General features: G+C 41.9%; 1 protein-coding gene across 3 annotated transcripts in view; it reads left to right on the forward strand.

Annotated features, from left to right (window-relative positions):
- Positions 1–20,916, forward strand: part of GALNT1 (polypeptide N-acetylgalactosaminyltransferase 1) — a 211,919-nt gene that overhangs the window by 39,701 nt on the left and 151,302 nt on the right. For 2 of the 3 annotated variants that reach the window (XM_054018826.1, XM_054018828.1), the window contains exon 2: positions 7,575–7,759. The exons of the other annotated variant lie outside the window; for it this stretch is intronic. The gene's annotated coding sequence lies outside the window, so the exon portion shown is untranslated. The remainder of the gene's footprint in view (positions 1–7,574; positions 7,760–20,916) is intronic. 3 annotated transcript variants of the gene reach the window in all.

Genomic DNA, 20,916 nt, shown 5'->3' on the forward strand with positions numbered 1-20,916 from the left:
CAGATTCTCCAGTCCGTCTTGGAAGTTTCAGCACCCGCCCTATAAGACGACACCTGGCGTATAAGACGACCCCCGACTTTTGAGAAGATTTTCCTGGGTTAAAAAGTAGTCTTATACGCCAGAAAATACAGTAGGTCTTATCCAGCACCATCTTGGATACCACTTTTTTTAAAGGGAAGGAATTTATAAAGGATACATTTAGCAATTTTTACTGTATTGCAATTTGTACTGAGCTTGGATGAGGTTAACTTGACTAGGTACCCAATATGCAGAGAAGGGCACTGTTCAAGAAGTTAGTCCAGCCTGGGAGCTATGCTGCAGGGTTGTTTAATGGATGTTCCCACCACATCTGCTGCTGAACTGACGAAGAAACATTTCTAAACCGCAGCTGTAAGGAAAATATGTATTATCTTGTAATGTGCAGGTCAAATCAGAATAACTATTGTCCCCAAAATTATGGTGGTAGTGCCAGATGATTTAAGGACAGTTGAAGATATCAGACTTCATATCCTAGCCTTAAAATTAATAAGTTTATCCTCTATACCTTAAGCTTATGATGCTTATAAATCACCAAAAACTTTTTTTACATGTAACTTGTGATTTTTCTGAAGAGGGATCTTACACTGTTATGCATGGTGTTAATCCAAAGATGCCTATTTAGCACCAGGAATGCTTTTGTTTGCTGTGCTGCTCTGTATAAAGTAAAGAAGGGAAACTGTACTGTATTTTTTTGACTTTTAAACAGTGCTTTAAATTACTGTGCATTTTACTGCCTTTGTTTACTATCTTTGGTTACCACAGGGCCAGCAAGTATGTGTGTAATGCTTTGGTTGCACTGTTGTAACTCCTTAGTACTCATACTAAACTGTGTTTGCTTTTTATACTTTAAGACATTGTGGACTATTTGTGCTGATCTAATTTTTTTTTCTAGCTGACTTTTTTACCATTTTGCTTCTGACTACATGGTGTGTGGTGAGGGGGGCGGGTCTGCTGATGACTAAACTGGTGGGAGTAGTTGAAGGGGTAGTTGCCTGAACCAAACTGGAAGTAGGTGGTGGGTGATATATTGGAGTGGGGCTAGAATTGGGCAACTGGCTCCTTATTGCAGCTAGGGAAAATAGTGGATGGAAGTAAAATGGAGCCTCAAGGATGTATATTTCCTGTATTGTAGCTATAATTGCCTGTCCATAAAGGCAGCCATATATACCTGGAAGCAAGTTGCCCAATTCTTCTGCCCAACCCAAAGATTGATGGAAAGGTAAATGACAGGATAATCATACAGAGCAACATGTATCACTTGGTAAACTGGACCCCCTAAATTTTATACAGCCAAATCCAGTCATATATCTAGGAACAAGGAATGCAGCCCATACCTACAGAATGGAGGACTGTATATTTTGTAAAGCAACGCTGCTGAAAAGGATCGAGGGGTGGGGGGTCATGGTGGACAAGCAACTCAAGAAGAGCTCTGTGTGATGCTGTGGCAAACGGGGTAATCCTCAAATGTATGAACAGGGGAGTAGGGGTAAGGAGGTGATTTTACCCCTGTATGTGGTATTGGTGAGTCTGATATTAGAATAATGGATACATTACAATACTATTTAAAAGGATGTTGGAAAAATTGGAGTGTGTGGAAAAGAACCACAAAAATTGTTTGAGGGTTGGAGAAAATGCCTTATAATGAAAGAGAGACTTAAAGAACTAAATCTGCTTGGCTTATCAAAAAGAAAATGGAGGTGATTTTGATTAGTGTATAAGTACTTTCACAGGGAAAATACTGGGTATTAAAGGGCTCTTTAATCTAGTGGAGAAAGGCATAACAAGAATCAATGGCTGGAAGCTTAAGCCAAGTAAACTCAAATTGGAAATGAGGCACAAATTTTTAACAGTGAGGGTATTTAACTTCCTGTGCTATTGTGAGGAAATCACTTAGTATTTACCCTATTTTATAGATGGGGAACTGAAACACAGAGACTATCGTCCCCATCTCTCATGGGTTTTATGAATCTAAGTATATTAAAGATTGAGGCAGTCAGATAATATAATAGAGGTTATCTAAGATAACCCCTCAGAGCAATGAAAGCATTGCCCTCATAAATCCAGGCAAATCTGAGGCACAGTGAACATAGCCTGAATAATGATGCCCCCTATCGAGTGGATTTGCTCACTATAAAAATGACTAATAGGTGGTGTCCAGGGCTGTTTTCAGGGTATGATTTCCATCTGAGATCTTCTCATCTTAGAATAGAAAGGTGAATGGTAATTTCTGCGGTGGCTTGAGCAGTACTGGACCTCAGTGGGGGGACTTCTTGCACCAATTCATTTACCTTGAAATGGGATACATGCACACAGTCACCACATGCTGGTGTAACTACCATTTAATGCAGAGTTGAATCAGAACTGGGATAAATTGAACTGATGGATGTCCTTGGCAGAGAATTTTGATGCATGGCATCTCCCACCAGTAACAGTCCCATCTTTGGAATTTTCTTACATAGATAAGCTAGTTTATGGGTTGGAACTATTATGTTGCACTTTTCCATTTTTACTGATAGACCGCAGTGATACGCCATGATCAGACCTTTTTTGCTTTTCTACTTACTATGATATAGCAGTAAAATCTAAGTGAAACACTTAAAAATATTCCATGAGGATAAAACCAAAGTTTATTTCTTTAAAAGACCACTTTTAAAGTTAATCTTAAAAATCATTACAATTTGACCATGAAACATCCAACACTTCATAAATATCTTTCAGAAGAAGTCCTGTACAACAAGCACTGTAAAAAAGCCTAGCAAGGGGGAAAATTTGATCCCTTAAGTTTTTCCTCATCTGACTGATTACATAATACAGTCTGATAGGACAATTTTCTTTCTAAGCAGAAACTTTCAGGACCTGATTTTTCAAAAGAGCTGAGCACCCACAACTCCACGGTAAGTCAGTGGGCCTTCTGTGCACTTAGCTCTAATGAAAATAAGCCTGTGGTTCAAATTGCATAACAAAAATAGTTTGTTAGTTTTTTGCAGTGAGCAGATTCAGGTTGTTGCTGTTTGAGGATCAATGTAAACCTAAGACTGAATGTCACTTACCATGATGTCCCGTTTTCTAAGAATGGCAGTGTATTGACAGACATACACCTCTACCCCAATATAACGTGACCCGATATAACATGGTAAAGAAGTGCTCTGGGGGGGCTGGGCTGCGCACTCTGGATCAAAGCAAGTTTGATAGAACGCGGTTTCACCTATAATGCGGTAAGATTATTTTGGCTCCCGAGGACAGGGTTATATCGAGGTAGAGGTGTATTTAAATGGTGACATACATGTTCTAAATGCTAAATTATATTAATGCCTCAAATGTTATAGATGCACAGTTAAAACATGCCTCAGTGTGAAAATTTCAACAGAAATCTTAGCATTGTGTTGCAAAGCTTGTATTTTAGTACACTGCACAAAACATAGGTACCGTCCCTTCTGTGAGGAGCATATATAGATTAGTAGATTTTAAGGTCCGAAGGGACCTTGATCGTCTAGTTTGTCCTGCATAACACTGGTCAGAGAACCTCAGCCAGTACTTTCTGTGTCAACTCTAACTTCTTTTGGTGCAATAGTATATAATTTAGAAAGATATGCATGTTGGTTTAAAGGCTGCAAGTGATGGAGAATCCACTATATCCCTAGGTAAGTTGATCCAGTGGTTGATTACCCATACTGTTAAAACTTTCAACTTTATTTTGAGTCTGAATTTGCTAACCTTGGCTTCCAACCATTGGATCTTGTTATGCCCCTCCCCCTTTTTGCTACATTAGAGCTATGTACTCTCAGAAATCTGGTCCCCTGTGTATTTACTTGTAGGCAGCGATCAAGTTACATCCTTTGATGAACTCCGTGTATTGCATTTTAGTCTCTTGTGGCAAGGTACGGTGTATTTTCCAGATCTCTAATTGCTCTTTTAGCTCTCTTCTGAAGTTTCCAATTCTTCAACATTCTTTTTGAGGTGTGGACACTAGAATTAGGTACAGTGCTCTCAGTCATGCTATATGTAGAGGTAATACCATCTCCCTACTCTTGATAACCTCCTTTTTCTATAGCTAAGGGTTGCAGTTGTACTCTTAAATACAGCATTGTATTGGGAGCTTATAGTTTTATACCATGGCGTGTAAGCCTTTTTTAGAGTTGCTTCCTTCTAGAATACAGTCCCTCGATCTGTAGGAGTGACCTACATTTTTTTATTCCTATGTGTATGATCTTGCATCTGGCTGTATTAAAATGTGAGTGTGTTGCTCAAATGAGCACATCTTAAGCAATCCAGGTAAGTAACTGGCCCAAGCTGGGGAAGCTAATGATCCAACCAGCGGACCAAATTCAGTGATGAATCCTGGTCACGTGCCATTTGAGACGCATTACGCATTTGCTAAGAAGTCTGTGTAACTGACCTGTCCCCCCTTATTATTTACTACTCTATTAGTTTTCTTTTATATTTTCTTCCAGATCATTGAGAGAGCTGTTGAATAGCATTTGGCTGAGAGCAGATACTGCAGTACCCCTTAGAAACACCTCTATAGGATGGTGATTCCCCATTTAGTTATTTTTGTGATCTATCAATTAACCAATTTTTAATCAGTTTAACATGGGCTGCATTAACTTTTTTTGTGTAGTGCTATTTTATTGGAATGTCATGTGGGACCAAATCAAATTCCTTACAGAAGCCAAAGTAATTATGTCAGCACAGTTGCTTTTATCAACCAAATTTATAAATTTCAATAACCCAGTTTATAATATCAACAAAAACTATATCAGATTTGTTTGACTAAACATGGTTTTATGGGAAATGGGTCAATCGGCTTTAATTATGCAACCATCTTTTAATTCTTGACTACATGCATCCCATATCCTCATTCATGGACAAAGTCATGGAAAAAGCTATCAGGCTCTTTGGCCTATGATTTCCTGGATTATTTCACTTACCATTTTTAGATGTAGACACAGCATTTGGTTTTCCTAGTACTCTGAAACTTTCCCATTGTTCCAAGACTTGTTAAAAATCAACATTAGTGGATCCAGGAGCTCTTAAGCTAATTCTGTTAATACGCTGGGGTGTAAGCTATCAAGTCCTGCAGATTTTAAATATTTTTAATCTTTAATGATGGAATAAAAAGTATTTATTAAAGATAACATATGAATATATCACCTTGCTGCTTTTGGAATACAGAACAGAAATATTTATTGAATGTCTTTTTCCTGAATCCTGATTCCTAATTCTATCATCCTTGTCTACTACCTATAGCATTACTAGGATTTGGGGTTTTTTTCTGATATAGTTAAGGAATATATTCTTCTGGTGGTTAATCCTCCTGACCCCCCTCACCCCTCCCTTTTTTTTCTTTTTTTCACTGATAACTTTTGTTTCCCATATCAATTGTATGCAGTTCCTAACTGCTGATTTGTACTCGTTGCTATCAGTCTCTCCTTTTTTCCCATTTGTTATGTTTGTGTATTATCTAGACAAACAATATACCAGACTATCAATCACCTTTTACAGCATATGTTATGAGAAACTTAATGAGCTTGTAATAGAAAATATGACAATTGTGGATTAGTTAATATTGCATCAAAAAAGGTTAGATCCATGATCTTTTACACTGTCAACATTTTCCTGTTTGATGTTAAGGCAGTTTTATGGAGAATTTTTCTGTATAGTTTATTCAGGAATTTACTATTTCTTTTATATAAATTTCTTCAGCAGTAGCGCCTGTATGTATCTGGTTGGGCAAGGAGAACATGCAGAGATCCCAGAGGTGGTGGGGCTTCATTAAGCTCTGCTAAAATCTTTACAAGTGTTATCTGTTCACGTTTAGAATAATTTTTTCAATTTGCAAACAATTGTCACTATTAAACTCTCCTCCACAGTCACATAAAGGCATTTGTTCTTATTGAACACTATACCCATATCAATGTAACTTTCAGCTGCTTTTTCAGTAGCTTTTTAATCTTTTAAAATATTTTTAAATTGAAAAAGTTGTCCAAAATTCAAAAATAGCTGAAATATGCTACACTATTGAAAAAAATTACATCTTTCTAGACTAAGTAGACCAAGTATGGGAAATTTCATCCCAAAAGATAACTCTTTTGGAAAGTTGAACATATGAAAATGGATAAACCGTTGCTCAGTCAGTTAACACAGTTGTTACAAAGGCCTTGGCTACACTTGCAGCTGTACAGTGCTGTGAGGTAAACCTGTCTTCATGTAGTTGAGTAGGGAAAAGCGCTGCAGTCTGTCCATACTGACAGCTGCCAGCGCAGTGGTGTGGCCACACTTGTAACATTTGCAGCTGTGTTGGGAGCGGTGCATTATGGGCAGCTATCCCAACATTCATGTGGCTGCAACGTGCTTTTCAAAACGGGGTGGGGTGGATTGTGACGGAGTGTGGGGGAAGAGAGAGTGCTTTTTGGAGCATGTCAGCTCTCTATTTTGCAAGTTCCGAACTCCTGGCCCCCTGCTCATTCATTCACTCATTCAAAGCAAGCTGCAATCTATTTGCTTTTCTCTGTGGTATGAGCTTTGAAACCGGCACTTCCGCATTCCTGGAGCTGGTCACAACAATGGAGAGGATTGGCCACTTGACAAGGTGATTAGTCCAGTGCTGCAAGCGTTTACACTCACACCCGTGAGTCGTAGCCACTCCGCTGCAGCTGTTATTCCTCTCGGAGATGTGGAGTACCTGCAGCGGTGTACGCAGGGAGATATAGCGCTGTAAGTGTGCTGCCAGTGTGGACGGGAAGTGAGTTACAGCGCTGGGGGAGGCTTTACAGCGCTGTAACTTGCAAGTGTAGCCAAGGCCAAAGTTAATTGATGTATGTGTTATTTCAGGGGTGGCCAGCCTGAGCCTGAGAAGGAGCCAGAATTTACGAATGTACATTGCCAAAGAGCCACAGTAAGACGTCAGCAGCCCCCCATCAGCTTCCAGTGCCTCCCACCCACTGGAAGCCCTGCCAATTAACACTTCTCCCTCCCCACACCTGCCGATCAGCTATTTTGTGGCATGCAGAAAGTTCTAGGAGGGAAGGGGTAGGAAGGCGTGGAGTGGGGGCAGGGCTTGTGGCAGAGCCAGGGATTGAGCAGTGAGCACCCCCTGGCACATTGGAAAGTTGGTGCCTGTAGCTCCAGCCCTGGAGTCGGTGCCTATACAAGGAGCTGCATTTTAACTTCTGAAGAGCCACATGTGGCTCTGGAACCACAGGTTGGCCACCCCTGTGTTATATCTTGGCTGGATGGAGAGGGAGACAAAAATAAAACTGTCCTAAATAGGCAACTGTCAGTTCAGGAGAACACTCAAACCTCCAATTACAGTAACAATTATATGGGATAAAAAGTTCTAGTGACCGTTGACTCTTCCCGCTCCTGAGTCTAGATCTAACATTTCACATAGATTCAATTAACTGCTTCCATTCAACAGCAGTTGTAGGCTCACTCCTCTCTTCCTCAAAACTTTGGAATTGTGAGATGTTAAACTGTGCTAGGAAATCGAGAAAATTGGAATGTGGAGCTTAACTTGATTTCTGTTCTTCCTCTAGGGCAGTCTAAAGGCCTTGTGGATAGAAATCTCCTCCTTCTGTGTGTATGCCAGAGCAGCCTAGCCCTGTCTACCATTTTATGGCTCCTGCTACCGGCTCTCCACAACAATGCAACAGACCAGTCATATTGCATACCACCACCAATGCTAGCATACCATCCAGATGGCTATAAATCTTCAGAAAAGGTCAGTAATTACGGTGTAAAGTATTCAAAACATAACACAGCTGACACCACTGCAGTAAGGCTTGTCTGTATCTAGTGTGTGTCTCAGAGCGAAGGGAGGATTTATAGCACCTGCAGGGTCGAATACTTTGGCATCATGGACTTCAGTTGAAGACATCCCTCTCTGTCACTTCAAGGCCATGGTGTCTCAGGTCAGCTGTCAATAGTTTAGACAAAGGTAGCAGAAAACCTCCTCTTTAAGCATTTAATTAGTGCATCAAGGATACATTTTAGTTATATTCATATCTGCTTCCCTGCTGATCAGAAGTATCCTTTACAGTTAGAATTGCAACCCATTTTTTTCATTCCTCTCTCAACATAAAGCCTAAATTCAAGTCTGTTCTTCAGGCAGAGGATTCTGTATGTGAAAACTTCTGACCCAAAAGGATGGAATCAGATTAATTTTGCTTACTGCATCAGGATGGATAGCTGTTGGGGTGAAGAGTGTCTGTATCCATCCTCCACTAGATGTTTCACTATTGATTAATGATTCATTGATCCATAACAGGATTACTGCAACAGTAAAACAAACACCTTTCAAAAGACTAATTTCCAAATATATATTTGGAAGGACTCTTTGAGATGAACTAGTTCCCCTTCAACAGAACAAAAGGGGAAGATGTTCCTCTGTTCCAAAAATATATTGATCTTTCATAGTCCTTTCTCCGATACACAGTAAGCTCCACAAGATTAATTCAGTTAGAGAGGAGGCAGGTGCTGTGAAGTTGATTATGAAAAGTACAATTTGAATAGACAGCATCAATTTGAAAAAAAGTTTCTCTGAATTCTCTTTTCCTACTATAATTATAAGTAATGCACAAGTTTACTAGGAATAAAAGAGAATAAACATTTGCTTGGCCTTTAGGTTTGTTTACTTTCTGAATTAGCATTTGTGTACAGCCAGTTTCACTTTTTTTTTAATTTAGGGTCATTTACACTTCTCTCATACACTAACAATTTGCTGTTATTCCTCAGGCCTTGCCATTTACCTTTGCTAAAAAGATTGGACCAACTTCTGCTGGTGAGCCAGACAAGCTTTTGAGTTATGCACAGCTCTTCTTCAGGTCAGGGACAGGAACTCCCAGCCTCAAAGCAAAACGCAAGGTGGAACAGATTGTTTAACATAAGTACTTAGCACATATCATAAGGGACTGTTCAATGTTGAGTGGCTTGTTAACACCTCTGTAGTCATAGGTTAAAAATAGGGGGTTAGTGGATTAGAGATTGTTGTAATAAGCCATAAATCCAGTGTCTGTTCAGTCCATGATTTTTGGTATCATGCAGAGTAATTAATTTAAGTTCCCAGGCTCATCTTTTGAAAGTGTTGTGCAGGTTTCCATTGATAATGAGGACTGATAGAATTTGATCACTCTATACTTGACCTAACTTGACTGGTCCTTTACAACAGCGTTTTTCAAACTTCAGGTCACAACCCACTACTGGGTCGTGGCACGTCAGGCACTGGGTCGCTCTGGTCAGCACTGCTAACTGGGATTTTAAAAGTCCCTTTGGTGGTGCTGCCCAGCTAAGGCAGGCTAGAGCCTACCTGTTTCAACACTGTGCTGCACCCCAGAAGCGGCCAGCAGTGGATCCGGCTTCTAGGCAGGGGGGGCCACAGGGCTCCATGCACTGCCCTCGCCCTGAGCACCAGCGCCGCAAGCCAATGGGAACTGGGGGGGTGGTGCCTGCGGGAGAGAGTCATGCAAAGCCACTTGCACACGTCTGCCTAGGAGCCGGACCTGCTGCTGGCCGCTTCTGGGGCGCAGCATGGTCCACGGTGCCAGGACAGGTGGGAAGCCTGCCTCTGCACCCCGGTTGCGCCACCGACGGTGAGCCACCGGAGGTATGTCTGCGCCCCAGCCCTGAGCCCCCCAAACCTGGAACCCCTTCCTGCACCCCAATCCTCTCATTCCCGGCTCCACCCTAGAACTTGCACCCCCAACCTAAAGCCCTGACCCACCTGCACTCCAACCCCCTGCCTGAGCCCCCCACAAGCCCTGAGCTCCTCCTGCACCCCAAACCCCTCATCCCCGGCCCCACTCCAGAGCCTGCACCCCCAGCCCAGAGCTCCCTCCCACACCATGAATTCCTTATTCCTGGCCCCACCCTGCAGCCCTCATTCCCGCACCCCTGTCCCAGACCAGAGCCCCTCCCACACCCCAAATCTCTCATCCCCAGCTCCGTTGGGTTGTGGTCATCAACAGTTTTCTTCAACTGGGTCCCCAGGAAAAAAAGTTTGAAAACCACTGCCTTACAATGTGCTAAGTACTTACGTTAAACAATCTGTTCCACCTTGCATTTTGCTGTGGTGCTAGGAGTTCCTACCAGACCTGAAGAAGAACTCTCTGTGGTTCAAAAGCTTGTCTCTCTCACCAGTAGAAGTTGGTCCAAAAAAAGATATCTCCCTCACCTTGCCATAGCACTTAGTTACAGTTCATAGTTGAGTTTGAAGATCAATTACCATTGTATTCCCTCTGTTTTCACACTCAGTTTTCTGAATCATTGACTTGGGCTGAAACTTTACTTGCTTGCTTTCTCGTCCAATATGATTTTTTTGATGGGTAAGCAAAATCCTCAACTGCTTTTGAGCATTATGAGGATATAAACAACCAAAAAGTATGAAACTTGGTATGTAAGTAGTTACTGAGTACATGTATGTATGACTGGTTTGGGAAAAAATTGTTAAAGTGATAAGCGGTTAAGTAGTCTAAAAACATCTGCCAAGTATTTTTAGCAGAGCCTAAAGCACCACCATTGCTTCTCAGAAACTTGCATAAGGTTGACTTCAAATGTGAAGAACACAAGTTGTCAAAAACTCCCAGTCCCTTAAAATGACGGATTGCAGATCACACACTTCAAGGATCTGTCTGGGCCTGTTGTGTAATGCAACAAATGGCAAATTCTAAGCTTTCATGACACTTCCCCTCCCCCTCCCCTACCCCCAGCACGCAGGCATTGCACTAAACGGTAGAAACTTTACCACCTACAGTAGTTAATCCACTGTGTAAAAACTTTCTCAAATCAGTGACAAGATCAGAAGTTGTAACTGGAGCTGAAATATGTTGATGGGACCGTTTTCCATCAAAGAATGTCGTTCCATTTAAATCAAAATGCTTAGCAAAATCTTGTAGCTTCTGCGAAAATTTTTTCATTTAAAAAAAACGGGAAAAAATTCCAACATCTTAAACATCCAATTTTGACACGTTCAGAACTAAATGTTGGGATTTTTTGCTTTCAAAACGACTTTGTAGCTTGATATTTGTAATTTATATAGTTACATTCGATTTTATAATGTATAAAATGTAAAAAGTATATTTTACAATGACAATTTATAATACAGGTTATTTAGAGGAAATTTTTGGGCAACTATAATTATTTTCTCTGTATCCCAAGTGAACTTTTTTGTCCAGTGAACTTTTAGAATACAAAGAGAATAATTTAACATTTCCTTAGGGAAATAGTTCTATGGCCTGAGACCTCACTGTTAATACATTTTACCTCTTATTCACTTTAAAGGTACCTTTGCTCTATTTCATAGCATTACTCCTTTGAGTCAATCAAAGCCAGTGCCTTCCTCAGTAGTCCTACACATTTGAAATAGTTATTTCCTTAGTTATTGTTTAGTCAAACTGTTCAGATGTAGTTTTCTTATTCTTGGCCTTTTATCATTTTATTTATTCTACTTAGCTCCTTTCAACTTCTTGAAGTCAGCCTGGATTTGATTTGCCAAGAATGTGTGCAATATTTTAGGTAGAATCCAACCTGTTACAGTGAAGATAAACATCTTGGTGTAGGCCATGATATAATACCTGAAATCTCATTGGGATTTTTCTTGGTGCTAATTGCCTTCAAAGCTCTTCTCATATTGGATCCCTCTTAGGCATTACTGACTTCTTGTTATCTTCATCACATTCAGTGTGAAAGTATCATTCCCCAAATGTACCAGCTTGATTGTTTTATTTTAATAGATCAAATTTAATTTGACTTGTTTTTCCAGTTTGTTCTGTGGTCTAGATGAGTCCTTCATTCTTACTTTGCTTCGCATGTCTTTAGGTCCCTCTTCTGGACCCTTTTAACTGTTGAGTGTTTGTGGGGAAGTTGTTCCTTTCTCAGCACTTCTCCATTAATCCGTCTCATAAAAGGACAATGCTTAGTGATTTTCCCCCCCCCCCCCCCCTTTCCACAGTTTTTCCCTACAGTTCTTATTACCATATTCTCTAATGGTCCCTCTTCAGTTGGCTGACTTCCCCGTTTGACTTTTCCCAAATTAGATACCCTATGAATAAATATATGTACATTCATTGTGCCTCTCCTCCACCCCATGCTTTAGCTTGCATAAAGAGTTATTGATTAGGAATCATTCTCTTCTTGTAGCTTTGTTTTTGATTGAGTTTCTAAAGAGTGATAGGAAGCTTTATAGAGAACTCAACATTTTAATTAATTTAAGATGGAGGTTGCTGTAAATTTCATCCCATTTCTATTAGGTTTTCAAGGTTGTCCATATTTTTTTGTATGACATTCCTGTTCTTTCATATTGGCAATACCTCTCAACTTTGTGTCATCAGATTTTATTAGCGTACACCCACTTTTTGTGCCAAGGACATTAATGAAAATGTTACATAAGATAGGTCCCAAGTACGATCCCTGAGAAACTCCACCAGTAATCTCCCTCCAGCCTGACAGTTCTTTTTAGTATGACCCATTGTAATCTTCCTTTTAAACAGTTCCTTATCCACTCTTCAATTATCATTAATTCCCATCTTCTATAATTTAGCTAATTATTTCATATATGAAAGGATCAAATGTTTTACTGAAATCCAGGTAGATTAGATATACTGCATTTCCTTTGTCTAGAAAATCAGTTATCGTCTCAAAGAAAGAGATCTGGTTGGTCTGGCATGATCTACCTTTTTAAAACCATGTATTTTATCCCAATTACCATTAACCTCTGTTTTTAATTGCTCCTTCTTTCAAAATTTATCCTAAGACCTTGCATACAATTGAGGTCAAATTAACAGGCCTTTTTTCATTCCTTATAGGCTTTCTGTTTTCCAGAAAGCTTACCTGTTTGAGATGTTTGTTCATCTATTTTGATCTGGAACCCTTCCTTACAGGACTTCCCCTCCCCACTCCTGGCTTAGGGTGCAGGGTTTGGATATTTTCTGCAACTTTGATTTAAATTCCAAGTCTCTTCCGCATTCAGATCCTTGAGTTCTACAGTCCAGTTAACTTCTTAACTAATTCACATTTAAATTTTTTTTAACCCTAGATGCAGGACCTATTTTTGTTTGTTTTAGTTTAAACTGAATTAGCTAATGTTTGCTGATGAGCTGAGACGACTATGCTGGCTGGGCCATCTAAGCAGGTTGGAAGACAGACACATACCCAAGGACATGCTATACGGCAGGGGTTCTCAGACTGGGGGTCAGGACCTTTCGGGGTCACAAGGTCATTACATGGGGGGGGTTGTGAGCCGTCAACCTCCACCCCAAACTCTGCTTGCTTCCAACATTTATAATGGTGTTAAATATATTAAACTGTGTGTTTAATTTATTGGGGGGAGTCGGACTCCGAGGCTTGCGATGTGAAAGGGGTCACCAGTAAAAAAAAAAAAAAAAAAAAAAAAGGCTTGAGACCCACTGCTATACAGGGAGCTATCAGAGGGAACAAGAAAAACAGGAAGTCCCAAGCTTCGCTAGAAGAACACATGCAAGCGAGATATGAAGGAATTTGGGATTGATCCTGACAAATGGGAAATCTTGGCAAGTGATCGTAACAAGTGGTGCCATTATCTCCATCAGGGTATCAAAGTCCATGACAGGAGCTGGCTTCTACAGCTTGAAGAAAAAAGAGCCTGTAGGAAGCAAGCAGCTCCCAATCAAGACACGTACATTTGCAGTAACTGCCAAATATCATGCAACTGTTGGATTGGCCTATTAGTCATGTGAGACATTGCAAACCATCTACATCATAGGCTGCAATTCCCACAGTGTCTCGCAGATGAAAGAGTGCCAACAAAAAGAATTGGCTCATGATCACTCGAACCAAGGTTGTCCTCTACATTCAGTTCTTCTGTAAGGTCCTCAGTACTAAATATAAAATGGCATCACCTTTTGTTGGTTTGGTGACTAATTGGTGAAGAAGTCTTTTGGCTATCACTTCAAGGAATATTTGGATCCTGTTTGTTGTTGTTAGCAGCATTTGTTCTCCAATCTGTATCTGGGAAATGGAAGTCTCCCATAATCACAATTCTCAGTAGCATTTACTTCATTAAAAATATCCAGTTCAGATACTTGAGATCTTTAGCAGACCACAAGCACTAATCCCAGTGGAACCTCTGTTATCATTTTTCCACCAAAGTAATTTTTGACCCAGACGGATTGTTTTATCCATTCCATCACTACTTATTTCTTTAGCCTACCTCATCATGAATATGCAAAGCTACTCCACCACCTTTACTTTTATTTTTCTTTCCTGAACAGTGCATATCCTTCAATGTCTGTATTCGAGTCATGACAACTATTCCACCATTTGTCCATTATCCCTATAATACCTGATTTCACTTCCTGCACCAGTAGTTCTGGTTCCTTGGTTACCTAGTTCTCTTGCTTTCAGAAAGGTGACAACGGCATGTTTTTTTTTTTTTTTTTTTTTTTTTTTTTTTTGACAAAAATGATTAACATAATTTTTCTTTTGTTTGCATGTCTCTAAGATAAATCTTTAATTCTTCAAGTTTGTCCATATTTCACTCTTGGTATGCGTGCACACCCAAAGTACTCAAATTCAGAATGTTTTTGTCCAGCTCTGTGAGTTAGGGCCAGAGGTGCCTCATATTCCCCGTTAAACGGCAGGGCAACTTCAGCCATCCCTCAGTTTCTTTTTACTGCCCGTGGCTATGAGGTGGAATCCTAGCAGTGTATGTTCCTCTTGCTCTGAGTAATTCTTTATAGTGTAAATTGTTTGATATGCATAGTGCTATAGTTGTTAGTCTTCGATTTTATTTTTTTAATCTAATTTTTCTTAACTTTTCTGAGACTTCTTATACTAGGTCTAGCCCTTATGGCAAAGCTAAAGTTTCCTTGATTTAAAAACTGGCTGTATTGCAGTTCAATACTGCTGCTTAATGATGTGTGTATGAGGTGCCTTAATGAGGGGCATATCCTAGGAAATGTACCATTTGCAGGTCATTCTGTAAGAGAACACCAAACTTGAGAGGCTCACCTACAGCACTTTTTGTTGGAGAAGGGTCTTTGTGTCCTATCTCAGATCCTGGAGTGGCTGAAACTGAAAAGCCTAAGCAAATGTTTTCAAAAAGTTCTCCAGTGATCTTGGGGTTAGCTCAGATCTTTGGGACATATGTCTCAGACATTATCCTTCATCACCAGTAAAGCTTCTGGGAGTAAGACTTGGAAAGAGCACAGTTTCTCTAAGGGGCTCAGATCTCAGGTCACTGTCATCATTACCAGGTCCTAGCAAGAAAAGGTAGAGATCCCCTCATCTTGCCTTTATTAAGGGGTATCTCAAGGCCCAAGAAAAGTCACACTGGCACCTCCATCAGTCACTGTACCTTGATATCCAAGCTTCAAAAGTTGCCTGGCATTGGGCTCTCAGTGACTGGCAACATTGGTCCAATGGCCTCTACCCACCTGCCTTTGGTATCGCCATTCTTGGTACCAAAAATGGGTGACTGATAACAGCTGAAATAAAATTCCTGACTTCCATCTTGCCATTGTCCAAGAATTCTCATCTTGCAGTTTCAGTACTGATTCTTCCCTTTGACAAGGGTAACTGTACATCTTGGTAACCAAATTAGTTTCAACACAGATGAGTGGGAGATATGGGTCAATAAAATGGGTCCCTCGGGGACCTAAATGTGGATTTAGGTGCTTAACTTTAGTTACCCAAGTTTGAAAAATATAGCTACTAGGATTTTTTTTACCCTCTCTTCTGAGTGCCGTGAGGAATTTAATGTGTTGATGATCTGTTCTAGTGTAGTAAACCTATGTACCTCTCTATTGGATAGAAAAGCTAACTTTCTCAATCTGTATACGTATTAGTGTGAAACTTTGAAATTTATTTTAAATCATGCTTTAAAAAGTTATGAGGCTGAATGGTAAGAAAGCTGATGAGTTAAGCAGATAATTTCTGGAACCTCAAAAGCCACACCCCAAGTGGTTTGTGTAATAATTTGAAATATAGATTTTTTTAGTCAGACCATTTTGGAGATTCAGATGCCTGTTGGTGACCATATGAATCTAAGGATCTGCTCTTTGAGGGTGAAAATTATATTAATACACATAAGTAAGGCCATGTTTTAGTCATGGGTATTTTTAGTAAAAGTCATGGGCAGTAAACAAAAAATTCATGACCTGTCCATGACTTGTACTATATATCCCTGACTAAATCTTGGGGAGGGCGGTGGCCGGGGGCAGGCGCCGCAGGTGCTCGGGGGAGGGAACGGGGGTTGTCAGAGCTGGCAGGCTCCGTACCCGGCTCAGTGCCTCCCTGGAAGCGGCGACATCCCTCAGCCCTAGGCGGAGGCGTGGCCACGCAGCTCTGCGTGCTGCTTTCTCCCTGGGCGCTGCCTCTGCAGCTCCCATTGGCCCGGAACCACAGTCGATGGGAGCTGTGGGAGCGGTGCCTGCAGGCAGAGGCAGCTTGCAGAGCTGTCTGGCCTAGGAGCTGAGGGATGTTGCTGCTTCTGGGGAGCTCCCTCCCGCAAAGTTAAGCACTGCTCAGAGCCCTCACCCCCTCCTGCGTCCCCAGCCCTGAGTCCCCCAACCAAACTCCTGCTGCTGCTGGTTTGGGGGATAGGGAGGTGGCCCGAGACTGCCCCAGCAGCAGCCGGTGTGGCTAGCCACTGCAGAAGTCATGGCGGTCATGGAAAGTCATGGATTATGTGACCTCCATGACAAACTTGCAGCCTTAATCATAGTTTGAGGTGGCTCTTAGACTTATCTCAAGAGTTCTGGTAAACTGTCATTGACAGATGGCTTAAGAGAATTTTAATTCAACCTTGTCATATCTTTTCCTCTTTCTGTTTTTGTGCTGGACTATTAGTTCATAACTATCTTCTCAGGTATAGGCACTTGAAATTTAATGCACATCAATTTTTCTGTATTTGAACTTCTTTTTGAGTAAGATCTTAATTGATAGTTTTATTCAACACCTGTGCTAAAATCTGATTTTTTTTATCTACAAGAGTATACACTGGGTTACCTTAGAAGGAGGAAAATGCTGACTGAGAATTTCTCTACTTAAGCCGGTTCTACTTCTAACTTGTCTCTAGTTTTCTTGAATACTTGGAAAGAGGCTGAGGGGAAACAACTTCTCTGTTTTAGAGCTCTCCTGGCACACAAATGTAAAGTTATTGTCAAAACAGTTGAAAACCACGTATGCTAAATAGTTGACTGTTAAGCCATGACTTTCTTTCAGCTGTTATAAACACACACACGTTTTTACTTTAACAGAATTTTCAGTTCATTCTTTAATACCAAAGTGAATGCAAGTTAAACTTGCAACTAACTGTTAAAAATAGAGCCTTAGCCAGGTTCTTTATATGATGGTGTTAAACTGTATTTTAGCTCTGGATTACAATTCGGTGAATGTTACTGATCTCTCCAATTATCCATCATGCTATTTTCCGTTTGAATTATTATAGTACTGTCTTTGAGTTAGATTTATAAGCTTTTAAAGTCATTGCGAAGTGAGTCATATTGTGTAAGGGCTCTGTATACCTGCTGTGGTCTGGAAATTAATATGATAGAGCAACTTTGTATTTTGGTATACAAAAGTCTGAGGTATTCTAATTGTACTTCGTTTTTCATAATGCACTGAATTTGTATTATGAGCTGTGAGCTTGACTGTGATTGTAAGCGAAATATTTGGGTATCTGGTATTGTGATTCAGGATTTTTTTTACCTTTTTAAAATTTAATTATAAAACAAATGAGTGACTTACAAAAAACTAGATTTTGTTTTAATGTGTGTTTTAAGGAACTATGAAGGCAATTAAGTGAATTCACTTGTTGAAGTTAATTGCGCTAGCAAGTCTGAACAAGTTTGATATAAAAGTAAATATATTTAGCAAAGGAAGAGATTGGCGTATGATAAATGTATTATTAGTCTTGATATGAAGTGTGATACTTGTAGGTTTAATAGGGTTACCATACGTCCTCTTTTTCCCGGACATGTCCGGCTTTTCAGCAATCAAACCCCCGTCCGGGGGGAATTGCTGAAAAGCCACACATGTCCGGGAAAATGGCCGGCACTTCCTCTCCCCCTGTGGCTCTGCTCCACTCCTCCTCTCTCAGATTTACAGAGCCAAGCTGCCCGAGCAAGCGCTACTGGCTTCAGGCAGCACCCCCCCCCGCCTCCGGACCCCGAGCCCCCAGCCAGGCACTTCTCCTACCCGGCTCCAGCTGAGCTGCTCCCACGGTGCAAGGTCCCGAGGCAGGGGGGGTGCTGCCTGAAGCCGGTAACGCTGGCTCCTGCAGCTCTGCTCTGTAAGTCTGAGGGGGCGGAGCCGAGCAGCTCAGTTGGAGCCGGGGGAAGGGACGTGTCCAGCCAGCTCTGGGTCCTGAGGTAGGGGAGGGCTGCCAGAAGCCAGCAGCTCGGCTCTTACAGTCTGAGCTGGGAGGAGCAGCTCAGGTGGAGCCCAGGTAGGAGAAGTGCCTGAAGCCGGTAGCACTAGGGCAGCTTGGCTCTTAAACAGAGCTGAAGAGTCAGGGAGCAGCAAAGCTGGGAGTACCATGCGCCGCTGATTGCACAGGTGGGGGGCAGCGCTGGGGGAGCTGCTCCGAGGAGTCGCCAAAAAGCACTGACTGTGGTGGGGGAGGAGGGGAGGGCAGTGTGAGAAAGGCAGGAGTGTGCAGAGGGATCAGAGCTCTGGCTGAGATGGGCATCGGGCTGCCTTGCCTGCAAGTGGATCAGAGCTCCTGGGGCTGGGGTGTGCTGTATGGCACTCAGCTCCCCATTTGTGATGAGACACAGCAGTGTGGTGGATCACTGCGAAATACCTGCCCAATCAGAGCTGCGGGGGCAGGGCTTGCAGGGGCTGGCTCCGACAGCTCCCATTGGAGCTTTTCCCAGCCAATGGGAGCCTCTGAGCTTGGCTTGTGGCGGGCCAAGCACGTGGAGACCCTGGCTGCCCCTGATCCTAGGAGCAAACACAATGCCAAAACGAAAATACAAAGTTCACTACATATAAAGAATTACGTTTTAGAATTAAAGAATTAAATAGCTCAAAATGTCTGGGATTTTACCGGGCAGGGAGGAGAACTGGGTGCTCCAAGGCATCTGGGGAGCTGGGAAACAGAACAGTGTGAGCTGCGTGTCCTGACCGCTCCCAAAAACTGAGGGCCGGGGCAGATCCTCCACTGAGCAGCTTCATTAAAGTCATGGGAGTCTATACTAGTGGAGTGCCTGACTTTAGAATTGGTGCAGCTGTTTCGTGTGGCTGGGAGGGAGGAGGGGGAATGTGGGGTGCTCAGGGGAGGGGGCGGAGACTTTGGGGAAGGGGTTGGAATGGGGACAGGGAAGGGGCGGAGTTGGGCGGGGCCGGGGTGGGGAAAGGGGTGGGACCGGGGGAGGGGAAGGGGCGGAGTTGGGGCGGGGCCGGGGCCCCATGGAGTGTCCTCTTTTTTCAATGTTCAAATATGGTAACCCTAAGGTTTAAAAACATTTGTACAGTAACATTGCTTGGTTCCATTTAAAAATTGGGTACAGTGAAATCTTATCAGTAGAGGGAGAGACTGCTGTTATCTGATCATTATTAAAAAGTAGCTTCATAAGTATGATTTTTAATAGAGGAACACTTCTGGGGCTGTATTTTATTAGTGATTAGGTCAGGTGATTATGGTTAGGTCCTAATTAACCTGTTTCACATTTTAAAAATGTATAAGTGAACTACAGTGAAATTTCACTGTTTCATATCTTGTTCGAATCCACATCTCGATTTTTTTATAAAAAATGATAGCCTCTTCTTTGCAGCAATGCTGTAATGTCAGGCTGCAACGTGTACTTTGGCTGATGTTCTGTTTTGAGGGTTTTTTCTGGAAAGGATCAGTCAAAACATTGAGCTTTATAAAAATCAGTTTAAATTTAGGCAATTAGCATTGTATCCATTGGCAGTTTGGTTTAATATAAAAAAAGCTGCAAGCACTGATTTTAAAAAGTGTTGAACTAAATCAGTGGTTCTCAAACTGTGGGTCGTGACCCCATTTTAACGGGTTCGCCAGGGCTGGCATTAGACTTGCTGGGGCCCAAGCCCAGCCATCTGGGGCCGAAGGAGAAGCCCGAGGGCTTCAGCCATGGGTGGTGGGGCTCAGGCTTTGGCTTTGGCCCCCCCATGCTGGACTTCAGTCACCCGTCCTGGAGTCATGTAGTAATTTTCCTTGTCAGAAGAGGGTTGCAGTGCAATGAAATTTGAGAGCCCCTGCACTAGAATAACCTGGCAAACCCCAGCTACAGTGACTCCTACTTGTTATGTCCCCTTCAAGTACTCTGAATTCCTTTTCTCACCAGTCTCCCAATTCTCTGGTTGTTGATGCACGTAGGACAAACACTGTTATAAAACCTATATGGCAGACGAAAAGCTTCTGGATCTCCTGGGAAAGAAGGCCTACTGTAGTTTTTGTTTTGCAAATTATCAAGCATTGATGGCCAAGTACAACTTTGCCAACTACAAGAAATTTTTGTAGTTTATTGAGCACCTTCCCCAGGATCAAAGAGAACAATTCCAGGCCACTTGCTGAAAGACAGTTGCTGACAAGAATATCTTTGCAGGCAATGCTTGATGTTGCAGACTCCATGGCCCGTTCCATCTCTCTACGCCAGTGGTGATGCATAGCGATTCCTGGATGCAATTGTCTGGCTTCCTCAGGGAAGTTCAAAATGCAGTTGAGGATCTCCCATTTGATGGATAGAAGCTGTTTGCAGAGAACACTGATGAGTTCTTGCATATCCTTAAAGATTTCAGGGACACATTATGCTCATTAGAGATCTATGCTTCTGCAAACAAACGGAAGTTCAGCAGATTGCAAATGGCTCAGAGATACTGTCCTATACCGTTATCTTAATTCCAGAGACCCATGGAACCCCCCAGGAAGATGTACAGGTT

Source organism: Malaclemys terrapin, chromosome 2 (assembly GCF_027887155.1).
Source record: "Malaclemys terrapin pileata isolate rMalTer1 chromosome 2, rMalTer1.hap1, whole genome shotgun sequence".
In the NCBI taxonomy this organism is placed as follows: domain Eukaryota; kingdom Metazoa; phylum Chordata; order Testudines; family Emydidae; genus Malaclemys; species Malaclemys terrapin.